The 27337-nt window shown below is 52.9% G+C and overlaps 1 long non-coding RNA gene across 1 annotated transcript; it reads left to right on the top strand.

The window, feature by feature from the left end:
* The first annotated feature begins 6141 nt into the window (after positions 1-6141).
* On the top strand, positions 6142-23303 carry LOC115893596. Its single transcript, XR_004053654.1, has 3 exons — positions 6142-6324; positions 10669-10808; positions 22639-23303. It is a non-coding gene; the product is annotated as an uncharacterized LOC115893596 (long non-coding RNA).
* The last annotated feature ends 4034 nt before the right edge of the window (positions 23304-27337 follow it).

Raw genomic sequence — 27337 nt, 5'->3', positions numbered from 1 at the left:
TGTCAGCCCAGGCTGGAGTGCAGTGGCGCGATCTCGGCTCACTGCAAGCTCCGCCTCCCGGGTGCATGCCATTCTCCTGCCTCAGCCTCCCGAGTAGCTGGGACTACAGGCGCCCACCACCACGCCCGGCTAATTTTTTGTATTTTTAGTAGAGACGGGGTTTCGCCGTGTTAGCCAGGATGGTCTCGATCTCCTGACCTCGTGATCCGCCCGCCTTGGCCTCCCAAAGTGCTGGGATTACAGGCATGAGCCACCGCGCCCGGCCAAATTTTTTTTTTTTTAACTCTGTCACCCAGGCTGGAGTGCAGCTTCGATCTCCTGGGCTCAAGCAGTCCTCTCGTCTCAGCCTCCCAAAGCGCGGGGATTATAGGGGTGTGCCACTGTGCCCATCCAAGACAGCACGATTCTGATGCCAGACTTCCTGGGACAAAATACTTAACTCCTTATGCCTCAGTTTCCTTATCTCTAAATTAGACTGAGATGATGATGTGAGGATTAAATGAATGAATACACACAAAGCATTTAGAACTATGCCTGACATATGGGAAGTTTTATATAGAGCTAGAAATTAATGCTATTTATATGTATGGATATATGGGTATAAAAATGTTAAAGCAACGTAAAGAATAGATACATTAAAGATACAGAGTGTGGCCACCCTCTCTCCTTGGTGAGCACAAATAAGTGTTTTTTGTTGTCGTTTGTTTTGTTTTTTGAGACAGAGTCTTGCTTTGTCACCCAGACTGGAGTGCGGTGGCACGATCTCGGCTTACTGCAACTTCTGCCTCCCAGGTTCAAGCAATTCTTCTGCCTAAGCCTCCTGAGTAGCTGGGACTACAGGCACCCACCACCACACCTGGCTAATTTTTGTATTTTTGGTAGAGACGGGGTTTCACCATGTTGTTCAGGATGGTCTCGATTTCTTGACCTCATGATCCGCCCACCTCGGCCTCTCAAAGTGTTGGGATTATAGGCGTGAGCCACCACTCCCGGCCTGTTTTTTGTTCTGTTTTGTGATGGAGTCTCGCTCTGTCGCCCAGGCTGGAGTGCAATGGCACAATCTCGTCTCACTGCAACCTCTGCCTCCTGGCTTCAAGCCATTCTCCTGCCTCAGCCTCCTGAGTAGCTGGGATTACAGGCACTGGTCACCACTCCCAGCTAATTTTTTGTATTTGTAGTAGAGACGGGGTTTCACTATGTTGGCCAGGCTGGTCTTGAACTCCTGACCTCGTGATCTGCCCACCTCAGCCTCCCAAAGTGCTGGGATTACAGACGTGAGCCACCATACCTGGCCTGTTTTTTTGTTTTTGGGATGGAATCTCGCTGTGTTGCACCGGCTGGAGTGCAATGGTGCGATCTCAGCTCACTGCAACCTCCGCCTCCCAGGTTAACATGATTCTCGTGCCTCAGTCCCCCGATTACAGGCACCCACCACCATGCCCGGCTAATTTTTGTATTTTTGGTAGAGATGGGGTTTCACCATGTTGGCCAGGCTGGTTTCGAACTCGACCTCAGGTGATTTGCTGCCTTGGCTTCCCAAAGTGCTGGGATTACAGGTGTGAGCCACCGCGCCCGCGTGGTCACAAATGAGTGTTTTCTGACACGTTTATCAGTTGATTTGGAGGCCATAGGATTTTCCTGGGTTGAAGTGCTGGACAGACAAACTTCAGCAGAGCTGGATGGGCCTGGGTCCTGCGTGGCTCTAAGTGGCTGAGAGGTGTCTGGGATCCGGAAGCCACAGATCCATTTCTCTGACTTCACTTCAATGCCCAGAATCTGACTTTAACCCCTTGTTCCTGTCTCTGGCCCCTGTAAGACTGGCTGGCCTGGCCATGGCCAATGCTTTGACATCCTTCCCTCCACTCTGGCAGTCGAGGGCCAGAGACAGGCTGGGGATGGATGCTTCCAAAGTGTGATCTCTAGTGAGAAATCCGGACTTCTCCTTGTCACAGGGCTTCCTCCCATGGGGGTCAGCAGGCAGGTGGCAGTCTCTTATTGAAATGCATCTGGGGCTCAGGATGGTGAGCTCATTACTCAGGGTCACAGCTAGAAAGAGGCACAGCAGCTCCCCCAGGGCCACAGGCTCAGCTTCTCCAAAGGAGGCCTGCCCCTCTGAAACCCCCGACCCCAGTCCTTTCTCAAGTCATTCTTTCCAGGGCGGCCTTAGCTTCCTCATGAGTTCTAGGGTATTTTCTCCACTGAATCCTAAGCCCTGGCTGGGCGATGCTCCAGTGACCGCACAGGGCCTCTCCCCTCTTCCTCCGCCACCAGCAGCTCCACCATGAACAGCTGAGTCTCACTACTGTCTGTGCAGCCTCTCCACTGTGGCAAGTTCTGTCACCCCCACCCCACCCTCGGCAGGCCTGGGATGTCCTTCCCCTTTTGCCATCTCAGTCGATTGAAACCTAGCCTATTGATAAGGCCTTCTCCTCCCTGCAGCCCTCCTGACCTGTCCATCCTGAAGGCCCTGGGTGTTGGTGTGTCTTTGGAGCCCTTAGCCTTGTCCCCTGGATACACAGGCCTCTTTCCCTGCCAGGTGTGGGCTGCTAGAAAAAACAAGCTTTTGCCTATACTCTTTTTTTTTTTTTTTTGAGACGGAGTCTCGCTCTGTCGCCCGGGCTGGAGTGCAGTGGCCGGATCTCAGCTCACTGCAAGCTCCGCCTCCCGGGTTCACGCCATTCTCCTGCCTCAGCCTCCCGAGTAGCTGGGACTACAGGCGCCCGCCACCTCGCCCGGCTAGTTTTTCTGTATTTTTTAGTAGAGACTGGGGTTTCACAGTGTTAGCCAGGGTGGTCTCGAACTCCTGACCTCGCGATCCGCCCGCCTCGGCCTCCCAAAGTGCTGGGATTACAGGCTTGAGCCACCGCGCCCGGCCTTGCCTATACTCTTAATAAAAGTCTGTCCAAATCAATTTCATGTCTCCCCTTCCCATTCTTTTGTGTCAGGTACACAAATTGGGGTAAAATCCTTGTGCGTTCTGCACTGTCCTTTTGGTCCCTGCAAGGCTGTTTAATTTTTGTGTTGATTTACGTATTTCCTTACCTGTCCCCTATCCCATCTCCCTGTTTCCTTCTTCAGGGAAACCTGAATTTTGTGATGATCGCTCTTATTTCTTTCCTTTTCCTTCCTTCCTTCTTTTCTTTTCTTTCTTTTCTTTTTTTCTTTCCTTTCTTTCTTTCCTTTCTCAGATTCTAGCTCTGTCACCCAGGCTGGAGAGCAGTGGCACAATCTCGGCTCACTGCAACCTCCGCCTCCCAGGTTCAAGCGATTCTCCTGCCTCAGCCTCCTGAGTAGCTGGGACTACAGGCGCCCACCACCATGCCCGGCTAATTTTTGTATTTTTGGTAGAGACAGGGTTTCACCATGTTGGCAAGGCTGGTCTTGAACTCCTGACCTCAAGTGATCTGCCGGTCTCGGCCTCCGAAAGTGCTGAGATTACAGGTGTGAGCCACCAAGCCTGGCCTCTTTCTTTCTTTTTTTAAAAATAGAGATGGGCCGGGCGCGATGGCTCAAGCCTGTAATCCCAGCACTTTGCAAAGGAGGCCGAGACGGGCGGATCACGAGGTCAGGAGATCGAGACCATCCTGGCTAACATGGTGAAAGCCTGTCTCTACTAAAAAAATACAAAAAACTAGCCGGGCGAGGTGGCGGGCACCTGTAGTCCCAGCTACTCCGGAGGCTGAGGCAGGAGAATGGCGTGAACCCGGGAGGCGGAGCTTGCAGTGAGCCGAGATCGCGCCACTGTACTCCAGCCTGGGCAACAGAGTGAGACTCTGTCTCAAAAAAAAAAAAAAAAAAAAAATAGAGATGGAGTCTCTCTGTGTTGCCCAGGCTGGTCTCAAGCTCCTGGGCTCACATGATCCTCTCGCCCAGTCTCCCAAGAAACTAGGACCACAGGCGCACACCATCACACCTGACTCTTGCTTTTATTTTTTTGATAAAGCTTTTTCTGACATACATATGCAGACCTAGACAATATTCCATTTGATTTGGCTTTAAAAAAAAAAAAAAAGCTGTTTTAAGGTTTTACATTATTTAATGAATTTAACAATTGTTTTCCTGTAGGTTCTGCATAATTATTACCAAGTTTACTTCTAGATATTTTATATTTTTGTGGAGATATATATATATATATGTGTATATACATATATATTTTTTTTTCTTTTTTGTTTGTTTTTTGAGACAGAGTCTCGCTCCGTTGTCCAGGCTGGAGTATAGCACGATCTCCATTGACCACAACGTCGGCCTTCTGGGCTCAAGTGATCCTTCCACTTCAGCCTCCCAAGTAGCTGGGACCACAGGCACTTGCTTGGCTTTTTTTTTTTTTTTTTTTTTTTTTTTTTGATATTTTTTGTAGAGTTGGGGTTTTGCCATGTTGCCCAGGCTAGTCTTGAACTCCTGGCCTCCCAAAGTGCTAGGAATACAGGCTTGGGCTACCGTGCCCAGCCTAGACTCTTTTATGTGGGTAATCATATCATCTCCCAATAACAAAAGTATTAGAAAGAGGGAAGGAACATTGTTATTTGTAAAGATGTGGCTTGGCTTGGTTTTGAACTTCATGAGAAGGGTAAGGACAGCTGTCCTTTGGTATCCTGGCAGGGATTGAGGGGAGTTGGTTCCAAGACCCCCTAAGAATACCAAAATCCACAGATGCCCAATCCCTGATATAAAATGGTGTGGTATTAAATATCTGCATATTTAGCCTACTACATCCTCCCATATACTTTAAATCATCTCTAGATTGCTGAAAACAATGTAAATGCTATGTTAATCGTTGTTGCACGGTATTGTTTAGGGAATAATGACAAGAAAAAAGTCTGTACATGTTTAGTACAGACTCAACCATCTATTTTTTTTCCCCAAATATTTTCCATCTGAGGTTGGTTGAATCGATGGATGTGGAACCCAGGGATACAGAGGGCCACCTGTATCTGTCTCCTGGGACTGACTTTTTCCACTCAATACCATGGTGCAAAGATTCCTTCATGATATTGGTGAACCCATGGGTCACCTACTTGCACTGCTGAATGATCTCTACCCTGCGAATGTGTCTACTGTAATTTATTTATCCATTCTCTTATCAATGGGCCCTGTGGTTATTTCAGGATTTTTTTGCTATTAAGGACAGTGCAGCTGTGAATATTTTTGTCCCTGTCTCTTGGCGCACATGCCAGAGAACTTATCTTGATTTGTTGCCTGGGGGGATGTGTGGGTGACAGCCTCTGTACCTCCACTTCATGAGATAAGGCCAGATTGCTCTCCCTGGGGGGCTATTTGGAGCTGCACCCTGACTAGCCACATGCAGGAGGGTCTGCTGCTCCCCTCCTTGCCACCTCTGGCTGAAGGACAGTTCCCTTCTGCCCTTCAGATGGTGTAAATAGCATCTCATTGTGGTCTGAATTTGCATCGCCCTCATCAGCAGTGAGGTTGAGCCTCCCTTAGATGGTATTTGAGCAAATTCGTTTCCTCTGCCCTAACATGCCTGCTCTCCGTGTGTGTTATCTATTTTTTATATTGGATTGCTTGATTTTCTTCTTCCTTGATTTGCAAGAGTTCCTTATGTATTTTTGAGGCTGTCCCCCGCTGCACTCCGCAGACATCTCCAGTTGTGGCTTGCTTTTCACTTTCTCTAAGGTGTCTCCGCTTCTCTCTTCCCCCCCACACCTGTGCCAGGGAGGCCACTTAGCATTCCTAGTGTGGGGGGAGGTCGTGTGCCTCTCAGAGCCCTGTTTAAACTGACCCCACTGTTTCTCTTGTCCCTGGCGCCTTAAGGGACCCCTTTCCTCTTCCTTCTCGGACTCCCTCCCATTTTTGGCCAACACAACTTAGTTTGAGCTCCTATTGGGTTGGGGGAGAGCATCCCGGGGCAACTCGGGCCTCACTGCAATGGTGCCCTCCCACCTCGGTTATTTATCACTTCCGGCTGCCCACCTGGGGGGCTGGGCCTCCTCTCCGCTTGACTGGGCCGCAGCCGGGCAGCTCCGGGCGCTCCCATGGGGGCGGACGGCGCGGGGGAGGGGCCCTCGGGGGGCGGGGCCGGGGGCCGGGCCTGCGGCGGGGGCTGGGGTAGGGGGCGGAAGCTGCCGGAGCAGATAAGGGCCGAGGTCGGCCCTGCGGTGAGACAGTGCGGGACACCGCCTCCGCCCCTAGTGTCCCCAGAGCGCTCCCGCACTCTGGAGTTCCCCCCTCCTGCTACCCGGGCTGGGCATCCCGGGAGGAGACCCCAGGGAGCAGTGGGGGATGAGGCTCCAGCCTGCTCACTCCGCCTCAGTGACGAGAGGCAGCGGCGCTCCACGCCTCAGTTATCTCAGCTGGAAAATGGGGGTAGGAGCTCGGTTTTCCCCACGGGGCTGTTGGGGATGCACCAAGTGCAGGCTTGTGAAGGTCTCTGTGGGTTGGGCGAGTTTTGAACAGAGGGTCCCCTGAACGTCGCATCGCATCATTCATCCCTATTGTATAGATGGCAGAGTGGGGCGTTTCACCCAAACCCCTAGAGCCAGCATGCAAAAAGCAAGTGGGAGGGGGCTGGAACGCTTTCCACCGCCCCACCCTGGGGACAGATCTAGGTTCCGTGAAGCCTGAAGCTTAAAACCATTTGGGAGGCACTCTTTAAGGAAAAGATTACAAAGTCACAAATACAAAATTGCTGAGGCTGGGCGCAGTGGCTCACGCCTGTAATCCCAGCACTTTGGGAAGCCAAGGCGGGCGGATCACTTGACATCAGGAGTTCGAGACCAGCCTGGCCAATATGGTGAAACCCTATCTCTACTAAAATACAAAAATTATCTGGGCGTGATGGCGGGTGCCTGTAATCCCAGCTACTCCGGAGACTGAGGCAGGAGAATCGCTTGAACCTGGGAGGCAGAGGTTGCAGTGAGCCGAGATGATTGCGCCACTGCACTCCAGTCTGGGTGACAGAGCGAAACTCTGTCTCAAAACAAGAAACAAAAAACAAAAACAAAACAAAACAAAACAGCCGTTCACGGTGGCTCACACCTGTAATCCCAACACTTTGGAGGCCAAAGTGGGTGGATCACCTGAGGTCAGGAGTTTGAGACCAGCCTGGCCAACATGGTGAAACCCTGTCTGTACTAAAAATACAAAAAATACAATAAAATTAAAAAAAATTAGCTGGGCATGGTGGAGTCCTCCTGTAGTCCCAGCTACTCGGGAGGGAGGCTGAGGCAGCAAAATCACTTGAAATCGGGAGGCGGAGGTTGCAGTGAGCCGAGATCGTGTCACTGCATTCCAGCCTGGGCAACAGAGTAAGACTTAATCTAAAAAAAAAAAAAAACCCACCAAAAAACAAAAACAAAATTGCCGAGGCCCGGAGCTGAGCCAATGAAGAAGCTCAAGTGCAACTTTCTTAGTGTCCCAGCCCCACCCTGCAGGCCCCCTGGAAGGGGTTATACCCCTCTCCCAAGAAAGTCAGACACCAACGAGGTTAGAGGTCAGGGTGACCCAAGGCAACATGGCGGGGAGGTGCCGCTGCAGCTGGTCCCCAACTCTTTGCCCAGGCAGCAGTCCCTCAGCCCAGCCAAGAGCAAGGGCAGTTGGGTATTTGGGGACTGCAGCCTCACCCAGGCAGGGCCAAGCCCTCCAGTCCCATCCAGTCATGGTTCAACTTGCCACCCAGGGCCCGACCCTGCGGGATAGGAAGGTACAGAACTCCTAGGAGAAAAGGAAGGAGGAGATCTCGGGTATATGTAAGTGCATCGGACTTGGAGTTAGACCGGATTAGGGTTCAAGCCCCTGCAAGGCTGTGTGACCTTGGGATGTCTCTTTTCCCTGGGTTTCCTCGTCTGTGAAGTGGGAGTAATAATCGTACCTACTGGACAGAGCCGGTGCGTGAAGGAGGGCTGGGCTCATGGCTGTTAGAAACACATTTCCCTCCTGTGAGATCTCCAGGCCAGGAGAGGCATTTTCTCCCATTTTCATGTTGTCACCCGGGGGTGGTCTCTCCATTGCAGAGCTGAGATTTAAATGTGGGAATGTCTGGTGCAGACGCACTTAGTTCTCACTACCAGGAAGGATGCCTCTTTGGGCCTGTCTCCCAGGGAGTTAAATCCCACTGTTATACGTGTTCGTGCCCAGGACTGAGAGCCAAGGGGAGCCTGGCTCATTCCCTTTCTGGATTTTACCATCTCTCTGCTCCTATGGGCACCAGAGGCTGGAATTTTTTCAACTCTCATATCCTCCAGCCTGGACCAGGAGAAGCAGGACAACTGAAAACAGGGACAGGGGTAGGACAGCGGGGAAGAGGTGGTAGCCATGGGCCTGGAGGCAGCAGTGAGAATCTAAAAGGCTTGAAGTCTTTTTCCAAAGAGATGCTGCTTTGCCTCAGGGTTTACATGGGCTTTCCACTGGATGGGCACACAGGAAAACAGTTCTCATCTCAGTGCTGCCCCTTTTTTTTTTTTACTTTTTTTTTTGAGATGGAGTCTTGCTCTGTCACCCTGTCACCTAGGCTGGAATGCAATAGCACGATATCGGCTAACTGCAACCTCCACCTCCTGGGTTCAAGCTATTCTTGTGCCTCAGCCTCCTGCCTCAACCTCTTGAGTAACTGGGATTACAGGCACCTGCCACCATGCCCGGCTAATTATTTTTATTTTTAGTAGAGATGGGGTATCACCATGTTGGCCAGGGTGGTCTCGAGCTCCTGACCTCAGGTGATCCATTGCCTTGGCCTCCCAAAGTACTGGGATTACAGGTGTGAGCCATTGCGCCCGGCCAGTCATGCCCCTTTCTAGCCAGCTGAGCTTGCACCTGTCAGTCCTCCCGACCCTCCATTTCCTTATCTGTGAAACGGGGATGAGAACGCTTGCAGCGTCAAGGATTACAAGATGCTGTGTATGTAGAGTGCCTGGTGAATACCTGTAGTTATTAAGGCAGTCTCGGGGCGGGGGTGGGGATGTCATGTAAGGGGCATGAAGTGTGAGCAGAAGTGGGGAGTCCTGCCAGGGTGGGAGTTGAAACCTCTAAGGTTTCTGTCCCAGAGAGGGAGCACCTTGAGGGTGGGGCTGGCAGCCTCAGCTTCAGCACTCCCCCAGGTCAGGAAGGGCCAGAGGGAGGCCAGGGAGGGGCCCTGGGGTTTCTCAGAGAAGAGTGGGGAGCTGGAGTGTTCACCCCAACTCAGGCAGGCGAGAGGGAGGCGACAAGAGGGTGGCCACAGTGTGTTGCCGGCCAAACAATTACCCCAAGGCCCCACTCCACAGCCTCATTTGTTCCTTATTGCAAACTTCTGAGCTAGGCATTTCTCCATTTGTTTATTTACTTATTTTTGTTTCTGTTTTTTTTTTTTTTTTTGAGGCGGAGTCTCACTCTGTCACCCAGGTTGGAGTGCAATGGCATGGTCTCGGCTCACAGCAACCTCCGCCTCCTGGGTTCAAGCTATTCTCCTGCCTCAGCCTCTCAAGTAGCTGAGACTTACAGGCGTGTGCCACCACACCCTGGCTAATTTTTGTATTTTTAGTAGAGACGAGGTTTCACCATGTTGGCCAGGCTGGTCTCGAATTCCTGACCTCGTGATCCGCCTGCCTCGGCCTCCCAAAGTGCTGGGATTACAGGCATGAGCCACCGCGCCCGGCCGTTTTTTTTTTCTGAGACGGAATCTCACTCTCTCTCCCAGGCTGAAGTGCACAATCTCGGCTCACTGCAACGTCCGCCTCCCAGATTCAAACGATTCTCCTGCCTCAGCCTCCCGAATAGCTGAGTAGCTGGGATTACAGGCACGCGGCACCGCACCTGGCTAATTTTTGTATTTTTAGCAGAGACAGGGGTTTCACCATGTTGAGCAGGCTGGTCTCAAACTCCTGACCTCAGGGGATCCACCTGCCTTGGCCTCCCAAAGTGCTGGGATTACAGGTGTGAGCCACCACGCCCAGCCTGAAATTCCTTATTTTATCTTTAAAAAATCATATAAGTTTGCATCCTTCTCTTTAATGTGTGGGGATTTCCCTCCCCTTTCTTAAAAACATCTTCCCCTCTCAGTCTTCTACCTGAGTGGATGTTCCGAGAAGATACACCCCGGTTATGTCCCAAGGCTGTGGACATCTCATGCCCCACGGTGACCTCTAGGCCCTTCAAGCCCCAGGCCCCGGGCCACCTGGTCTGGCTGGGGAGAAGTTCAGGGATGGTTGAGGTTGATGGTTGAGGGCCTGCCAGCTGTCACGGCCTGGGGCTGGCCCCATCTCTGCTCTGAACTCTGCTGCCTCTCCCTCTCGTCTTGGCTCCCAGACGTTTGTCCAGGCAGCTCCAACTGTCCCACTAGGAGTTCTCAGGACACCTCACCCCTCCCTTTGTCCACTGAGGGTCCTTGTTTCAGAGGGGGCACTGCCTGTCTTCTGTCTTCATCCCTCTCTGCTGGGCAGCCTGACTACATGACCCAGGGCTTTCTGTGCCAATTAAGAGGAAACTGAGGCCAAGTGGAGAGGTGCCAGCCCGGGGAGCGCAGCGAGGAGGGCTGTTGGGTGTCCAGGGGCGGGTGTCTCTGGGTAGATGGGGGTACCTAGGCCTGAAGAGAGATCTGGGCACTGGCCAGGGAGGCAGGAGGAAGGAGGGAAGGCCGCGGGGCACCCGGGGGCTGCTGCCTGGCAGGTCCCCGTGCCCAGGCAAGGGAAGTTTCTTATTTCTCCTGCTCCGACTTCCCCCTTTGATTTATTATAGCCATGAAATGCTCTGCTCTCTTCTCTTTTCCTTGCTGTCCCCGGGGCTGGAGGAGCACGGGCCTCCCCAGGAGCGGGCCTCGGCCTCCCTGGACTCTCGTCTCCTTCTGAGGGCTGAGCCTGGGGAACCAGAAGCAAGAGGTGAGTGAGGGCCGGCAGGGTGGGAGGAGGAGGGCCCACGCCTCCCCAAGGCAAGGTGGGGCAGGACCCCCAGGGACCAGCACGGTCCTTGTTGGGAGGGGGCTGGGGCCCGGCGGAGGGTGTGGCAGGTGTGGACCTGGCAGCAGGCGGCTCCCAGGGGTCTGGGGGGATGGCGGGCTCTGGGCCAATGGCCTCATGAGGACTGCCAGGGTGTGAAGGTTGGGCACAGAGTTCCTGGACACCAAACACTAGGTCAGAGAAATGGCTTCTCTGTGACCCCTGACCCCACATTCTGATTTAGGGGTGGCCAAAGTAGGCCTGGCCCTGGCTGGCCTGGGGATTGGGCTGAGAGCCCAGAAGAAGGCTGAGGCCTGAGGCCTGGGGGACTCCGGACTCCTCCAGGCCGCGGCTGGACATGCCCCTGAGGCCTGGCCCAGGCTGGCTAGGGCTGGAGGCTGTGTCCGGCTCCTCGGCAGGCCTGGTGGCCGGAGCGTTTCTCCTGGCCGCTGTGTGGTGCCTGTGGTAATGGGCTGTTGGCGTTTTGCAATGGGCCGGGGGTGGGGAGGCGGCGCACACATGCTTCCTGTGGTGACTGGGCGCTTCCTGTTTTCTCAGGCGCCGGCCTTGCTGCTGCCGATGTGGAAACAGGGGCAGCTGCAGCCCCGGCGGCTCCAGGCTGGGCGCCCCGACCCTGCCCAGAGGGGCCTACGTGGGCCCAGCACCCCCAGGCCCCAGACCCGGGCAGTGGTGGCCCGAGTTTCCCCCACAGCAGGCCACCATCCCTCCCTTCCCTAACAGCTTCCGCCAAGAGGAAGGGGCCAAGCAGGTGGTCCTGGAGGTCAGAGGTCCAGGGGTGAGAGCGCTAGGTGGGGAGTCAGGGCACGTGGCTCTGCTCTCAGCTCTGCACTTGCCAGGTGCCACCGCCATCTCTCCCTCTCTAGGCCCACCTTCCTCTTTCCTGCAGTACCTCAGCATCCATGGTCTAAAACCCCTCGCCCATTCCCACCCCGGTTCTGACATTCGTTGGGCTTTGCATCCCAAGAGCCAAAGCTTTGGGGACAGCACTGAGGCTGGGGCCTTGGAGGTGGAACTTGGTGTAGATCTTGGCAGAGAGGGGAAGAGGTGAGGCCAGTGGGGGTTCCACACTGGAGCAAGGCTTGGAGGTGGGAGGAGCAGGCCCACGTTTGGCAGACAGGGTGCTGATGGAATCGGGGGCGGCAGAGGCCACACTGATCTGGGAGGAATAGGCTTTTAGGAGGCTTTATTCCTGCAAACCTTGGGAAAGGGGCTGACACCGCCTAGCACGCTTCCTCACAAGGTGATTTGCAGGGTGGGGCAGGGCCAGCCCTTCCCAGCTGCCGCGGAGGTGGGTGCTGGTGTGGGGTGACGTGGGCGCCTCAGGACAGACCCATGCTTCTCCCACCTGCCAGCCCGCCTGGGGTCGGGCCTTCGGTGCCCGAACTGCCCTTTCTCCGAATCTGTTGTGTTTTGTTTTTAAGCTGATATTGCAAGAAGGGGAGGGGAGATGACTTTGCTTCTGGTCGAGTTTGCTGACAGCATCTGACCTCGGGAGGAAGAGGCTCTTTGCGAGAAGGCCGAGCCCTGTGCCCCCTGGGAGTGGCCAGTTCACTGGCTGGGCTCAACCATCCCTTTGGTCCAGGAGGTTCAAGACGCTGGCTCCACAAGAAGCTCCCCTAAAACCCAAGTCCTGCCCATCACATCACAGTCCCAGCCAAAGAGGCCTCGGAGAACTCAAGACCCCTTGGCTCAGGCTGAGGGGCCGTCAGGGCAGCCTGGCCCTCACTGTCCTGTGGCCTGCCTTGGCGTTTCGGGCCAGCCTGAGTGCTGAGTTGGCGGCTCAGCAGCTGCTCTGGCCACGGAGGCCCAGTTATAAATAAGCCCAGGGTGGCCGAGTCATCATGTTCTGAAGCTCCCCCAGCCCAGCTGCATTACCTCAGTGACCACAGGTTGGGACTGCCCAGAACTGGGCCCCCCAGAACCCACCAACCCAGGCAAAGGCTGACTGGGCTGTGGGCCTCCTGGGGTCCCCAAATCCAGGGCTTGAGCATCTGTAGCTTCTGAGACCTGGGCTTCCCTGGACACAGGCCGCAGAAGGGACAGGCCCATCCCGCCCCACGGAGCCGACAGCTATTTACAAACCGAAACCGGGAGAAGCGAAGTGGCTGCGGCCAAAGTGGCTCCAGGTCCCCAGCCCCCACCCCCACTCCATCCCCAGCAGCCCATCCCCCTGTCCCCTTGGCTTCCTCTTTCCTTCCCCGCACAGCTCCCCCACCTCCCACTGCCTGGCCAGCCCACTCTGGATGACCTGCAAGCACCCTATGGTGTCCCCAACCCCACCTCTGCCGAGCCCCTCTCCTCTCCACCCCAGGACCCCATCAGTCTGAGCTCTTGGGAGCAAGCCCCCTCCCACGAGGTCCAGCCCACCCTGCACTACACAAAGCCCATTCCCACAGTTCTCAGTTCCCCTTCATGCTTGGAGACACTCCAACCCCGATGGTCGCCTCCATGCCGCCGGTCCCTGCCTGAGGGCAGCTTTTCCGGATGCCCTTGACCTTCAAGCAGACACGAGAGGGCCCAGAAATCTGGGGTGCTGTGGTGGAGCTGCAGCAGCTGAGGCCTTCAGGGGGCACGTTTCTGGACAGGAAGCCCCGGCCATCATTCTCAGTCATCCAAGTTGGGTTTTGGCCTCCTTGTCAGGCTGGCGCAGGTCATAGGCCTTCACCAGGCACAGAGGAGCTGGGACAGATGGATGCTGGGTCTGAGCCTAACACTGCTTAGGAGCTGGCTGGCGGGATGGTACTGCCACAGCCCCCAGGGAGAGACCAGACTACAAATAGTCACTGCAGCTAACGGGCAGTCTCCCTCACATCGGTACAGAGGTTTACAGTTACGCCCGTTAGTTTATTCTGCCCTCAGAACAAGCCTATTCCATTTTCTCCATCATGAAGTGGAAAGTGAGGGCAAGACACAGTAGCTCATTCTTGTAATCCCAGCATTTTGAGAGGTCAAGGCAGGAGGATCACTTGAGCCCAGGAGTTGGAGGTCAGCCTGGGCTGCAGAGTGAGACCCCGACTCTACAAAAAAAAAAAAAAAATTAGTCCGGCATCGTGGCGCATGCCTCTAGTCCTGGCTACTGGGGAGACTGAGGTGGGAGGATTGCTTGAGCCTGGGAGTTTGAGGCTGCAGTGAACTATGATCACACCACTGCATTCCAGCCTGGGCAACACTGTGAGACCCTGTCCAAGTTCACGCAGCTACAAAGCGTCTGGAGATTCTAGATTTCACTGGGAAAATCTAGAACCCAGTGTCCTTCTCTCTTCCTCTGACTGCCCCTTGCTTCATCTTGTACCTTCATCTCCCTCCTGGGAGGGCGGACGTTTTCTAGCGCTGTGACCAGGGCAGTAGCAGGGCTGGCCTGAAGCTCAAGGGGGAAGCAGGGCATGGACCATAGCACCACCTGTTACCTTCCCTGCCTGGCCATCAGCGCCCGGTGGCCCCTGCCGTCTCCCCCTGCTCTGCCCCAGGGGAGGGATCTTCCTGCCATGCTCCTTCCCTCCTGACCAGTCCCAGCTGAGGAGGCGCCCGGCCTGAGCCCCGCTCTGCCGCACCAGCTGGCTGACTGAGCGCCACCTCTCTGGGCCCCACATTCCTTTTCTGCGAAATTGTCATTCCACAAATACAGAGCGCCTACTTGGTGCTGGCCCTGTGTTGGGCACAACCTGTTTCTACAGCTGGGACACAGCCCCTGCCCTTGTGGAACCCATAGTCCTATAGGGAAGGCAGATAACAAAAAAATCCTGTGAGCTCCAAGTGGGAAACCAAGGCAGTGGGACTCAGAGGAGCTATGAGTATTGCCTGGGGTGGGAGAGGTGTTCCTTGGGATGAGCCTTGAAGGACAGGAATGAGTTTGCCAGCAAAAGCAGGGTGGATGGGCTCCATGCTGAGTCACAGCCCTGTGCCTTGGCTCTAGCAGTTCCTCTGGCCTGGTGAACTCCTACTCAACCATCAGGGCCCATGGACACACCGTAGCACAATCAGGCCTGGCCTGGCCTGGCGGCTCCTCATCTCCTTCTTCCCGCCCAAGGCCTGAGCAGACCTTGACGCCAGGCCTCCTTTGTCACAATACCCTCACCAGCCCCACCCAGGCTGGTGTCTGCTCCCTAGCTCCAGCCCCCGCCGTCCCCTGCTCCGAAAAGCACCGTTTCCCTTTTCTGGGTGACCACACGCCATGCACAGGGAATTTCCATCATAGCCTGCGGAGCCTCTGATTCACTCGGGCCCCTCACGCAGTTAACTCCTTCCAGGCCCTGGCCTCCTGCTCCTTCACCCTGCGCTGCCCCCGACCCCTAGCCCGGGACCCCCTGGGCAGCCCTGCACTGGCCTGGGGCCCCAGAGCCTCAAAGCTGAATTCAGCTCCTCACTCACTGGCCCCTCCGGGCCCACTACCCCTTTTTCCAAGGGCTCAAGGCACACACTCGGGCAGCCTTGGGCTGAGATCACAGGCTTGGGAGGAATTCAGCCCTGGGTGCAAATCCTGATTCTGGCCCTTCTTCCTGGAGGAGGTGTAAGCGTCCACTCTGAGCCCCATTTCTCATCTGTAAAATGGATAACCCGATTGTAAAGATACCGTGTGCTGGGCCCATGGTGGGAACGGTCATGATTGGTTTCCTTGTCTTTTCAAAGGGCCCCGCTCATCTTATCACAGGGTCCCTACTCCAGAGCTAGGCCCTTTCTCCCAGGCTGGCTTTTCTTCCCAAGAGCTGGTTTCTCAGACAGGGAGGGTAAGAGCAAGTACAGTCCGGGAGCCCCAGGCAGGTGGGGAATCGTCCAGGGACAGAGGCTAAGATGCCACTGCCTCAGGGCCTCCTCTGCCAGCTTCCAGGCCCTGCATTTCTGTTTCTCCGAGGCGGTTGTGGAGAGGCCCAGGGTACGAGCTTGGAGGGCTGAGGACAGGGCTGAACTTGCTCCCTGTGGTGGGATGCAGGGCCTGTCACACATGGATAGCCAAGTGCTACCTCATCTAGTTCATGCAACTCCGTGAGGGATGTTCTATTAATGTTCCCATTTTGCAGATGAGGACACTGAGGCTCTGAGAAATCAGTGACTTGCCGTCAGCCACACAGTGAATGAGGAGTGGGGATAGGATTCTAATCAGGGTCTCCGAAGCCACAATCTTAACCTCTGCATTTGTGGAGGTCAATGGAGGAAATGTGCACTTATCGAACCCCTACTGTATACCAAGCAAAGGCTTTCGCAGACCATGTCTTTCAGTCCTCAGGACAATGCTGGGAAGTGGGTACTGTTGACTGCTCTGTAAAATTGGAGCATCTGAGCTCTGCAGAAGGGAAGGAACTAACCCAAAGGCCACACAGCCAATCCTTAGGGAAAGATTCAGGGGAACCTAGAGCCAGGGCATGGCGGAGGGGGCTCCACAGGGGAAGGGTCTGGGGTGGGGAGGCAGCTCCTGTCCTCAGTGAGCGAGCGGGGGGTGTGGTGCTGCCCGTGGTGAGCAGAAGGAAGTCGCTGTGGGTGGCGGTGGGTTTGAGGTGCCGAAGCCTGAGTGATGTGGCCAGGAGGTGAGCGCCCCATCTGTAGAACTGGTCAGCAGGGACAAGGGTGTGGGGGGCTGGCCAGGATTTGGGGTTCAGAGGTCTAGCTGCCCCTGGCCACTGGGGCTGGGGCAGAGTGGGACGAGAGACTGAGGCAGAGCTGGGGAGCGGTGGGGGGAATCTAGGGAGAGGCGGTCTTGGGTGGCAGCCTGGAGGAGGCAAGCTCTTGAAAGACAGAGGTCTGAGGGTGTAGAAGTGGGTGGGCTTGCACGCAAAGGCTGGGGAGACTGAGAAAGGTTCTGGGAATGCTGGGCGCTGTCCTCTGGCTGGAGGCGGAGGTGGGGCTGTCCACTCGGGCTGGGGACGGGCAGAACAGCTGGCCGGACTCCGGGCATTGGAAGTTCCCGCACAGGCCTTGGAGGTTTGGGCTTCAGCTTGAGGACGAGAGCTCAGGAAGACTTTTAAGTGGGGCAGTATCAGAGAACCTTGAGACAGGGACAGCCACAGAGGCACAGGCCCGAGGGGCCCTGAGAACCACAGTGGCCTCCTGCCCTGCCTCCCGGCTCTGTGCCCTTGGCCGTGCCCCTCACCTCCGGGAACTGCACTTCTGTCATCTGCAAAATGGCACTGACAAGGCCTACCTCATAGGGTTACGTGAGGGTGGGATGAGTTAGTGCCCAGCAGGGCACCCTCCAGTGCTTGCCTGTCACCACCCACAAGCACTGGAGCACTGCCATGGTGCACAGCTGGGGTCTAGGTCTCAGGCAGACCTGGGCGAAAGCCTCACCTACACCCTGGATTGGCCAAGCCACGCTGTGCCAAGTCACGGCCGCTTCTGAGCCTCAGTCTCTTCATCTGTACCATGGCACCAGCTTCAGATTCGAATAAGAGAGGCCACACCCTGTGACACACTCCACGTTTCCTGGAGTCAAAGCCAAATTCCATACCATGACCTGACCTGACTGGCCCTGTCTGAGCTTCTGCCACTGACTGGGCCCCCATAGGCCCCCTTACCGTCCCTGGCTCACGCTCCTGCCTGGAGCATTGGCACTGACTAGTCCCTCTGCCCGGAATTCTTCTCCCAGACAGCTGCTTGGCTCGCTCCCTCACTTGCTTCCGGGGTTTGCTGGATGCACCTCTCTTGGTGAAGCCTGCCCTGCCCGCGCTCATGAATACTGCAAACTGTCACCCACTCTGTCCCCTACCGCAAGCCCCTTACCCAGCTGCGTGCCCTTGTTCCTATGGCGAGTGTCACCTTCCAACATGCAATGGGACACTCACTGGCATGAGTTCATCATGGTCTTCCCCTGCTGAAGAGCAGGCCCGTGAGGGCGGGAATAAAGGGCCCTGCCTGTTTGGGCTGCCTGTCGTGCAGAGGCCCCAAGTCAATCATTGTTAAAGGCCTTAATGCACCGAAGAGCCAGCCCAGTGCTGTCAGCAAAACTTGGGGAGCTCAGAGGGGCCCAGGTGACCCTGGCTGGGGCCCAAGGAGCCTCTCCCAGTGTCTCAACCATGAGAGGAAGTTGCAAGACTGCCATTTCTGTCCACAGGCTCAGCTCTTTTTGGTCAACTTTCCCAGTTCTTGGTCTGAGGCCTGTGTGTTCTCACATGCCCTGTCACACCCTGTGGGGACAGGTTGCTAGGAAAGTGGGTGGGGGGACATTTCCTCATTTTCTAGCTCGTTTGGGCCAAGACTGAGGCATCTATGAGGTCAGGGGTCGTGCTCCCCTCTGTGGACTCAGCTTCGAGGACACCTGCTCAAGTTTCCTGTTGCCCACCCGCCTGCCTTGTGATTGCATTAGCACCCGGCCTGCCCCTATCAGCAACCCAGCCAGCAGGGGCAAAGGGTCACACTACCCTAGCCTGCCCAGCCTCCCTGTCACTCTGCAGGGCCCAGCCCCTATAGGGTCTCCCACTTGTCTAGTAGGTTGGGAAGCTGCACTGTCTAGCAGGGCTGGTAGGAGAGTGAATAGGTATAACTTTTATTATTCTTCTTATTTATTTTTGAGACGGAGTTTCGCTCTTGTCACCCAGGTTGGAGTGCAGTGGCACCATCTTGGCTCATGGCAACCTCTGCCTCCCAGGTTCAAGCGATTCTCCTGCCTCAGCCTCCTGAGTAGCTGGGACTACAGGTGTGCACCACCACACCTAGCTAATTTTTGTATTTTTAGTAGAGACAGGGTTTCACCATGTTGGCCAGGCTGGTCTCAAACTCCTGACCTCAGGAGATCCACTCACCTTGGGGAGTGCTGGGATTACAGGCCTGAGCCATCACGTCCGGCTGATACAACTTTTATTAAGGGCAATGTGACAATATCTGTTTCCAGTCTTATTTTTTTTAAGACAGGGTCTTGTACTGTCACCCAGGCTGCAGTGCAGTGGCATGATCATGGTTCACTGCACCCTCATCCTCCAGGGCTCAACCAATCCTCCCATTTCAGCCTCCTGAGTAGCAGGCACCACAGGCACACACCACCACCACCACACCAAGCTAATTTTGAAATTTTTTTTAGAGGTAGGGTCTCCCTGTGTTGCCCAGGCTGGTCTCGAACTCCTGGGTTCAAGTGATTTTCCCACCTTGGCCTCTCAGTGTTGGAATTACAGGCATGAGCCACTGCATCCATCTTGTCTGTCTATCCATCGTCTGTCTCAAAATTAATAATGCACAGAGGGCACAGTGGCTCACACATGTAATCTCAGCACTTTGGGAGGCCAAGGCAGGAGGATGGCTGGAGGGCAGAAGTTTGAGACCACCTGGGCAGCAAAGGGAGACTCCATCTCTAAAAAATAAATACAGGCCAGGCGTGGTTGCTCATGCCTGTAATCCCAGCACTTTGGGAGGCCAAGGTGGGTGGATCGCTTGAGCCCAGGGGTTCGAGACCAGCCTGGGCAACATGGCAAAACCCCGTCTCTACTAAAAACACAAAAAACATTAGCCGGGCATGGTGGTGTGCACCCGTAATGCCAGCTACTACAGGAGGCTGAGGCAGGAGAATCGCTTGAACCCAGAAGGTGGAGGCTGCAGTGAGCCAAGATTGCTCCACTGCACTCCAGCCTGGGTGACAGGGCAAGACTCCATCTCAATAAAATAAAATAAAATACACACATACATACATACATAAAAATTAAAAAATGAAAAATGCACTGCCCTTTGACCTGGTAATTCAACTTTCGGGAATCTCTCCTAGACATCCTCCTGCATATATGTAAATTAGCATATGTTATTGATTACTGCATTTATTTGTAATAGCAAAAGACTCGAAACAACTCAAATGTCCATCAGTAAGTGGTTAAAGCTACTTGGTGGGGCTGAGGTGGGAGGATCGCTTGAGCCCAGGGGGTCGAGGCTGCAGTGAGCCATGATAGAACCACCGCACTCCAGTTGTGTGTGTAGAATGAGACCCTGTCTCAAAGATACATATATACTGATAAGAGACTGGTTAAATAACAATGGAATGCTGGGTGCGGTGGCTCACACCTGTATTCCCAGCACTTTGGGAGGCCCAGGCAGGTGGATCACTGGAGGTCAGGAGTTTGAGACCAGCCTGGCCAACATGGTGAAACCCTGTCTCTACCAAAAATACAAAAACTAGCTGGGAGTGGTTGCGCATGCCTGTAATCCCAGCTACTGGAGAGGCTGAGGCTGGAGAATTGCTTGAACCCAGGAGGCGGAGGTTGCAGTGAGCCAAGATCATGCCACTGCACTCCAGCCTGGGTGACAAAGTGAGACTCCATCTCAAAAAAATAAGTAAATAAATAACACTGGAATACTATCCAGCAATGAAAATGGACCACAGTGACATGTAATAACATGGTGGGAAAAAGAAGAAAGACCCAAAAGGATATTTACATTGTGATTCTTTTAATATGAAGATTAAAACCCAGGCCGGGCGCGGTGGCTCAAGCCTGTAATCCCAGCACTTTGGGAGGCCGAGACGGGCGGATCACGAGGTCAGGAGATCGAGACCATCCCGGCTAACACGGTGAAACCCCGTCTCTACTAAAAAAAATACAAAAAACTAGTCGGGCGAGGTGGTGGGCGCCTGTAGTCCCAGCTACTCAGGAGGCTGAGGCAGGAGAATGGCGTAAACCCGGGAGGCGGAGCTTGCAGTGAGCTGAGATCCGGCCACTGCACTCCAGCCCGGGCGACAGAGCGAGACTCCGTCTCAAAAAAAAAAAAAAAAAAGATTAAAACCCATTAAAATAAATACTGAACTATAAGAGATACTTATAAAGAATAGCAAGAGGCTCACGCCTGTAATCCCAGCACTTTGGAAGGCTGAGGTGGGCAGATCATGAGGTCAGGAGTTTGAAATCTGACCAACATGGTGAAACCCTGTCTCTACTAAAGATACAAACAATTAGCTGGGTGTGGTGGCACACAGCTGTAATTCCAGCTACATGGGAAGGTGAGGCAGGAGAATCACTTGAACTTGGGAGGCAGAGGCTGCAGTGAGTCAAGATCGTGCCATTGCACTCCAACCTGGGCGACAGGGTGAGACTCTGTCTGAAGAAAAAAAAGAAGAGGGCCGGGCGCGGTGGCTCAAGCCTGTAATCCCAGCACTTTGGGAGGCCGAGACGGGCGGATCATGAGGTCAGGAGATCGAGACCATCCTGGCTAACACGGTGAAACCCCGTCTCTACTAAAAATACAAAAAACTAGCCGGGCGAAGTGGCGGGCGCCTGTAGTCCCAGCTACTCGGAGGCTGAGGCAGGAGAATGGCGTAAACCCGGGAGGCGGAGCTTGCAGTGAGCTGAGATCTGGCCACTGCACTCCAGCCCAGGCGACAGAGCGAGACTCCGTCTCAAAAAAAAAAAAAAAAAAAAAAAAAAAGAAGAAGAAGAAGAAAAGAAAACAGAAGGAAAAAAAGAAGAAAACAAAAGAAAAGAAAAGAAAGAAAAGAAAAGAAGCTTGGCCGGGCGCGGTGGCTCAAGCCTGTAATCCCAGCACTTTGGGAGGCCGAGACGGGCGGATCACGAGGTCGGGAGATCGAGACCATCCCGGCTAACACGGTGAAACCCCGTCTCTACTAAAAAAAATACAAAAAACTAGCCGGGCGAGGTGGCGGGCGCCTGTAGTCCCAGCTACTCGGGAGGCTGAGGCAGGAGAATGGCGTGAACCCGGGAGGCGGAGCTTGCAGTGAGCTGAGATCCGGCCACTGCACTCCAGTCCGGGCGACAGAGCGAGACTCCGTCTCAAAAAAAAAAAAAAAAAAAAAAAAAAAAAAAAAAAAAAAAAGAAAATTACCAAGAAAGTACGACAGTGTTACTTCTAGAGGGAAGTGAGGGACATTTGGGGATTCTTCTGGGGTTCTGGCAACGTTTTTTTGTTTTTGTTTTTGTTTTGAGACGGTGTCTCGCTCTGTCGCCCAGGCTGGAGTGCAGTGGCGCGATCTCGGCTCACTGCAAGCTCCGCCTCCCGGGTTGACGCCATTCTCCTGCCTCAGCCTCCGAGTAGCTGGGACTACAGGCGCCCGCCACTTCGCCCGGCTAGTTTTTTGTATTTTTAGTAGAGACGGGGTTTCACCGTGTTAGCCAGGATGGTCTCGATCTCCTGACTTTGTGATCCGCCTGCCTCGGCCTCCCAAAGTGCTGGAATTACAGGCGTGAGCCACAGTGTCCGGCTGCTTTATTATAATTAGTCTTTAAAATGCACATAAATATTATTTGTTCTTCTAAATGAATGATGTCTCTCACGACTTAAAAATATCCTAGTACATCCAAATAGTGGAATACTATACGGTCATTCAGTCAACAATAATTTATAGTGTATTTAAAAATAACTAAAAGAGTATAATTGGAATGTTGGTAACACAAGGAAATGAAAAATGTTTGAGGTGGTGGATACCCCATTTACTGATGTGATTATTACATAACTTATGCCTGTATCAAAATAGCTCATGTACCCCATAAATAAACACACCTACTATGTACCCACAAAAACTGAAAATGCAAAAATCTCAAAAGGACAAGACAGTTCTCTGCATGGCTGTGACACGGACATTGTGGAAAAAAACAAGGGAGCTACAATATGTTTAGTGTGCCGCCCTCCGTGGAAAAATTTTAAAATGTATCTGCTACATGCTGTGTAGACGATTTCTAGACCAAAACACAAGATCAGGTAACAGGTGGGCTAGTCTGTGGAAGGGGAGCTGGGCAGTGGTTTACCTTTTTTTACCTTTTGAATTTTGTACCATGTGCACATGTTATCTGTTCAAAAAATAAAATAATTCAAAATGATTTTTGTTTTTGTTTTTCAGTCCCTAGAGCTTCCAAGATTTTTGGTTTCAAACTAGTTTCCTGCTGACCAGAATGAAATGGAGCCACATTCCAGCACAATGCACCTGCTGACCTCGTGCAAATCAAGGACCTTCTCCGCCCCTCTTTTGCTCCGCTGCAGAAGGGGGAAGCTGGGAATGTGCTGCTCTGGGGTCCCGCCACCTCCAGCCAGCCACTGTCTCCGTCTTCCCCAAACCTCCTCGTTGTCCCTCCTCTGTCCTCCTCCTCCATCCTCCCTCGCCCTGCTCTCCTCTTTTTTGCCTGAGGTTCATGCTGCCTCCTCACCTCTTGTCCAGTTTCTCCCTTCTCTCTGCTCCCTCCTTTTATCTTGCTATTTTGCTTCTCTTTCCTTTCCTCTCTTTTCCCCCTTCCCTTCCTCCCTGCTCCCTGCCTCATCTTCTCAGTCTCTCCGTTCTTCCTCTAGCTTCCTTCCCTCTCCAGAAGACCCAGCCCTTCCTAGAGCCCCAGAAGCCAGGGTTCATGCCCCAGCTCTCTACCCGCACATGCTATGCAACCCTGGGCCAGTCACTCGTCTCTTGGGCCTCAGTTGAATGGATGGCTGTCTTGGTGATGTGAGATCATAGGGTGGAAGCACCCAGCATGGTACCAGGCACTCAAAACTTTTTTTCTTTTCCTTTTTAAGGAACTACTAACTGTGAGGCTGTGGATTACCAAACCCTTCCTGTTCTTGGAATCTGGGTCCTACTATTCCCAAGAATTTGAATTACCACGGGTCCCTGGGGATGTAAGGGGATGAGGCTTCTGGTGCCCTTGGGGAGGGGGAGGAGCGGGAAGAGGAGCTGGGAGGACACTCTAGCATTGCCCAGAAGGCAGAGGACATTCTGCCTATTTCCAGAGGTTGTTGACTCTGGATCTCTTTTATGGACTTCCTCACCCAGGCCCCTTGAGCTTGGCCATACTCGATGCAATGGGATATCTTCCTTCTTCTGGAGCCTCTTGAATCTTAGGCCTTGGGAACACGTAGCCTACCTGGTTTCTTGGCTGCACCCACGGAGGAGAGCCCCATACTCCCTACTTAAAACCAGCAAAGGCTCCACAGCCATCCCTGTACATGACTCAGGCTCCTTGGCTTGGCACTCAAGGCTCTTTGCCTTCCTGTCCTGCTTTGCTTCCAGCTGCAAGGACGGTGACTCCCTGTTTTCCTGTTCTTTTCCTTTGCTTAAGTTGATTCTCAGTCAGACATGCCTTCCCCTCACACCCTTCCCTAAGCCATCCTATCTGGGACGCTGACCCCATCAATCGTTCCCAAATGCACCTTTGAGACCAAGTGTACCTGGCACCTCCCCTCTTGCCCCACTATCTGCTCACATGACCCTCTGCAGGCCTGTAAGTGGCTGGAGGCTCCGAGTATGCCTCATTCATGTCTGTCCCCCTTACTAGGCCCGGACCTATAATCCCAACATTTGGGAAGGCTGAGGCAGGCAGATTGCTTGAGCCCAGGAGTTCAAGATCAGTCTGGGCAACATGGTGAAACCCTATCTCTACAAAAAATACAGAAAATTAGACAAGACTACAGGTGGCACACACCCATAGTCCCAGTCACTCTGGAGGCTGGGGCAGGAGGATCGCTTGAGCCCGGGAGGTCCAGGCTGCAGTGGGCCGAGATCATGCCATTGCACTCCAGCCTCAGTGATAAAGCAACATTCTGTCTCAAAAGAAAAAGAACTGGCTGGGCATGGTGGCTCATGTCTGTAATCCCAGCACTTTGGGAGGCCAAGGCAGGTGGATCACCTGAGATCAGGAGTTTGAGACTAGCCTGGCCAACATGATGAAACTCCGCCTCTACTAAAAATACAGTAATTAGCTGGGCATGGTGGCGGGCACCTGTTAATCCCACATACTCGGGAGGCTGAGGCAGGAGAATCACTTGAACCCGGGAGGCGAAGTGAGCCGAGATTGTGTCACTGCACTCCAGCCTGGGTGACAAGAGCGAAACTCAGTCTCAAAAGAACAAGAAAAAGAGAAAAGAAGAAAGAAAAAGAACTATCATTTGATCCAATCATCTCACTGAGTATCTAACCAAAGGAAAATAAATCACTATATCAAAAAGATACTGCATTTGTATGTTTATCATAGGACTATTCATAATAGCAAAGATACAGAATCAACCTAAGTGTCCATCAATAGATGATTGAAAAAATAAAATGTTATATTGTATACACACACACACACACACACACACACACACACACACACACACACACACACAATGAAATACTATTCAGCCATAAAAAAGAACGAAATTATGTCTTTGCAGCAACATGGATGGAATTGGAGGCCATTATCGTAAGTGAAACAACTCAGAAACAGAAAGTCAAATACTGCCTGTTCTCATGTATAAGTAGGAGCTAAATAATGTGTACACATGGACATAGACTGTGGAATGACAGACACTGGAGATTTGCAAGGGTGGGAGAGTGGGGAGGCATGGTGAGGGATGAGAAATTACTTAAAGGGCACAATGTACATTATTCCGGTGATGGATAAACTGAAAGCCCAGACTTCTCCATTATGCAATCTATCCATGGAACAAAATTGCACTTGTACCCCTTACATTTATACAAAAAAGTGATTACATGAATGAATGAATAAATAAGCATATAAACAAACCAAAGCAAGATGATAACACACACATGAATGAATTAATGAATGAACACATCAAGCAGGGCCTAGATCTTGTGGAGTGGATAACCTTACACACCCCACAGCACCCAGTCAGCTGGGGGTTGGCCTTCTTGATGGGGAAGTGGGAACGAGGATGGAACTGATGCCAAGCCAGTCTGTCCCTCCCCTCATTTTGGGGAGAGGCCTTGGTCAGGTTCCTAGGGAGCCCTGAGGACCTGTGGCCTGAAGCCTTTGGAGAGTCCCAAGTGCAGATACAAAAAGTCAGTGAAGGTGGAAGTCAAGTAGATCTAATGGTGAGCCCAAAGCTGTGGAATTCTGGTGTTTGCTGCTAACGAAAAAACACTTGAGGCCTGGGAATCCACTGGCAAGAAGGCAGGCCTGTCTTAGTGGAGTGGAAATTTAAAGCAAGGGGCTAGATTATACAGGGGAGGACACTGAATGCTCAAAAGTTCCTTCCCAGCAGAGAGGACTCACCAGAGATCACTGGGACACACACAAAAAACACCTCTACTCATCCCTCAACCCTCCAGAAACGATCAGGAGCTCTCTGAAGGCAGGGGTCTTGTATAATACTTTTTTGTTTTCCTAGAGCTCAGCTTAGAGCCTGGAACTCAACATTGAGAAGATGCATAGATGGATGGATAAGTGGATAGACAGATAGATGAATGAGTAGATGGATGGATAGGTGGATGAATTAATAGATTAATGGGTAGATGGGTGGATTGGTGGATGGGTAGATTAGTGAACTGGTAGATGTGTGGATGAGTGGATGGACAGATGGATGGACGGATGGATAGATAAGTGGATGGGTGTATTGGTGGATGGCTGGATGGATGACTGGATGGATGGATAGGTGGATGAGTGGATGGGTGAATGGGTAGATGGCTGCATTGGTGGATGGGCAAATGAGTAAATGGGTAGATGGGTAGATGGGTGGATGGGTGGATGAATGGATGGATGGATGAATGGATGGATGGATGAGTGATGGGTGATAGGTGAAGGATGGATAGGTGGATGAATAGATGGGTGGAATGGTAGGTGGGTGGATTGGTAGATGGGTGGATGAGTGGACTGGTGGATGGATGGATGGATGGATGAATGAAGGGATAGGTGGATGATGGATGGGTTGATGGACAGATGAGTGGATGGGTAGATGGGTGGATGAGTGGATGGGTGGATGGATGGATAGGTGGATGAATGGATGAGCAGGTTCATAGATGGATAAACAGATGGAATTGTGGACTGATGGATTGATAGTAGGTGGATGGGCTGATTAATGGACATATAGATGGCTCGATAGACAAGTAGATAAGCAGATGGGTGGGTGGATGAATTGATTGACAGATGAATGAACAAATATACGGACAGTTCGATAAATGGACAAATAAGTGAATGTATGGTGGGCTTGATGAATGGATAGCTGGATGGGCAAATAGACAAATAGATGCACAGGAAAACAGATGAATGGTGGATAGGCAAGAAAGGTTTGTAAACTAGGAAGGTTAGATTCATATTCAGGTATTGGCAAGAAACTGAGAAACCTGGGCTGGAAACAGAGCCGTAGGGATTTGAATGTGGTACTCAAGAAGCTGGGAGGGAAGGGTATAAGAACCCAGGACCGGCCGGGCACGGTGGCTCAAGCCTGTAATCCCAGCACTTTGAGAGGCCGAGATGGGCGGATCACGAGGTCAGGAGATTGAGACCATCCTGGCTAACACGGTGAAACCCCGTCTCTACTAAAAAAAAAAAATACAAGAAACTAGCCGGGCAAGGTGGTGGGCGCCTGTAGTCCCAACTACTCGGGAGGCTGAGGCAGGAGAATGGTGTAAACCCAGGAGGCAGAGCTTGCAGTGAGCTGAGATCTGGCCACTGCACTCCAGCCTGGGTGACAGAGCGAGATTCTGTCTCAAAAAAAAAAAAGAAAAAAAAAAAGAAAAAAGAACCCAGGACCCTCTTCTGGTAGAAGAGAAGCCCATGTGAATAGACTCAGAGGGAAGAAAGAAAGGAAGAAAGCAGTACTATGCTGAAGACCCT

The sequence above is a fragment of the Rhinopithecus roxellana genome, chromosome 15 (genome assembly GCF_007565055.1).
Source record: "Rhinopithecus roxellana isolate Shanxi Qingling chromosome 15, ASM756505v1, whole genome shotgun sequence".
NCBI lineage: Eukaryota > Metazoa > Chordata > Mammalia > Primates > Cercopithecidae > Rhinopithecus > Rhinopithecus roxellana.
This window is presented reverse-complemented; position numbering and strand designations above follow the sequence as displayed.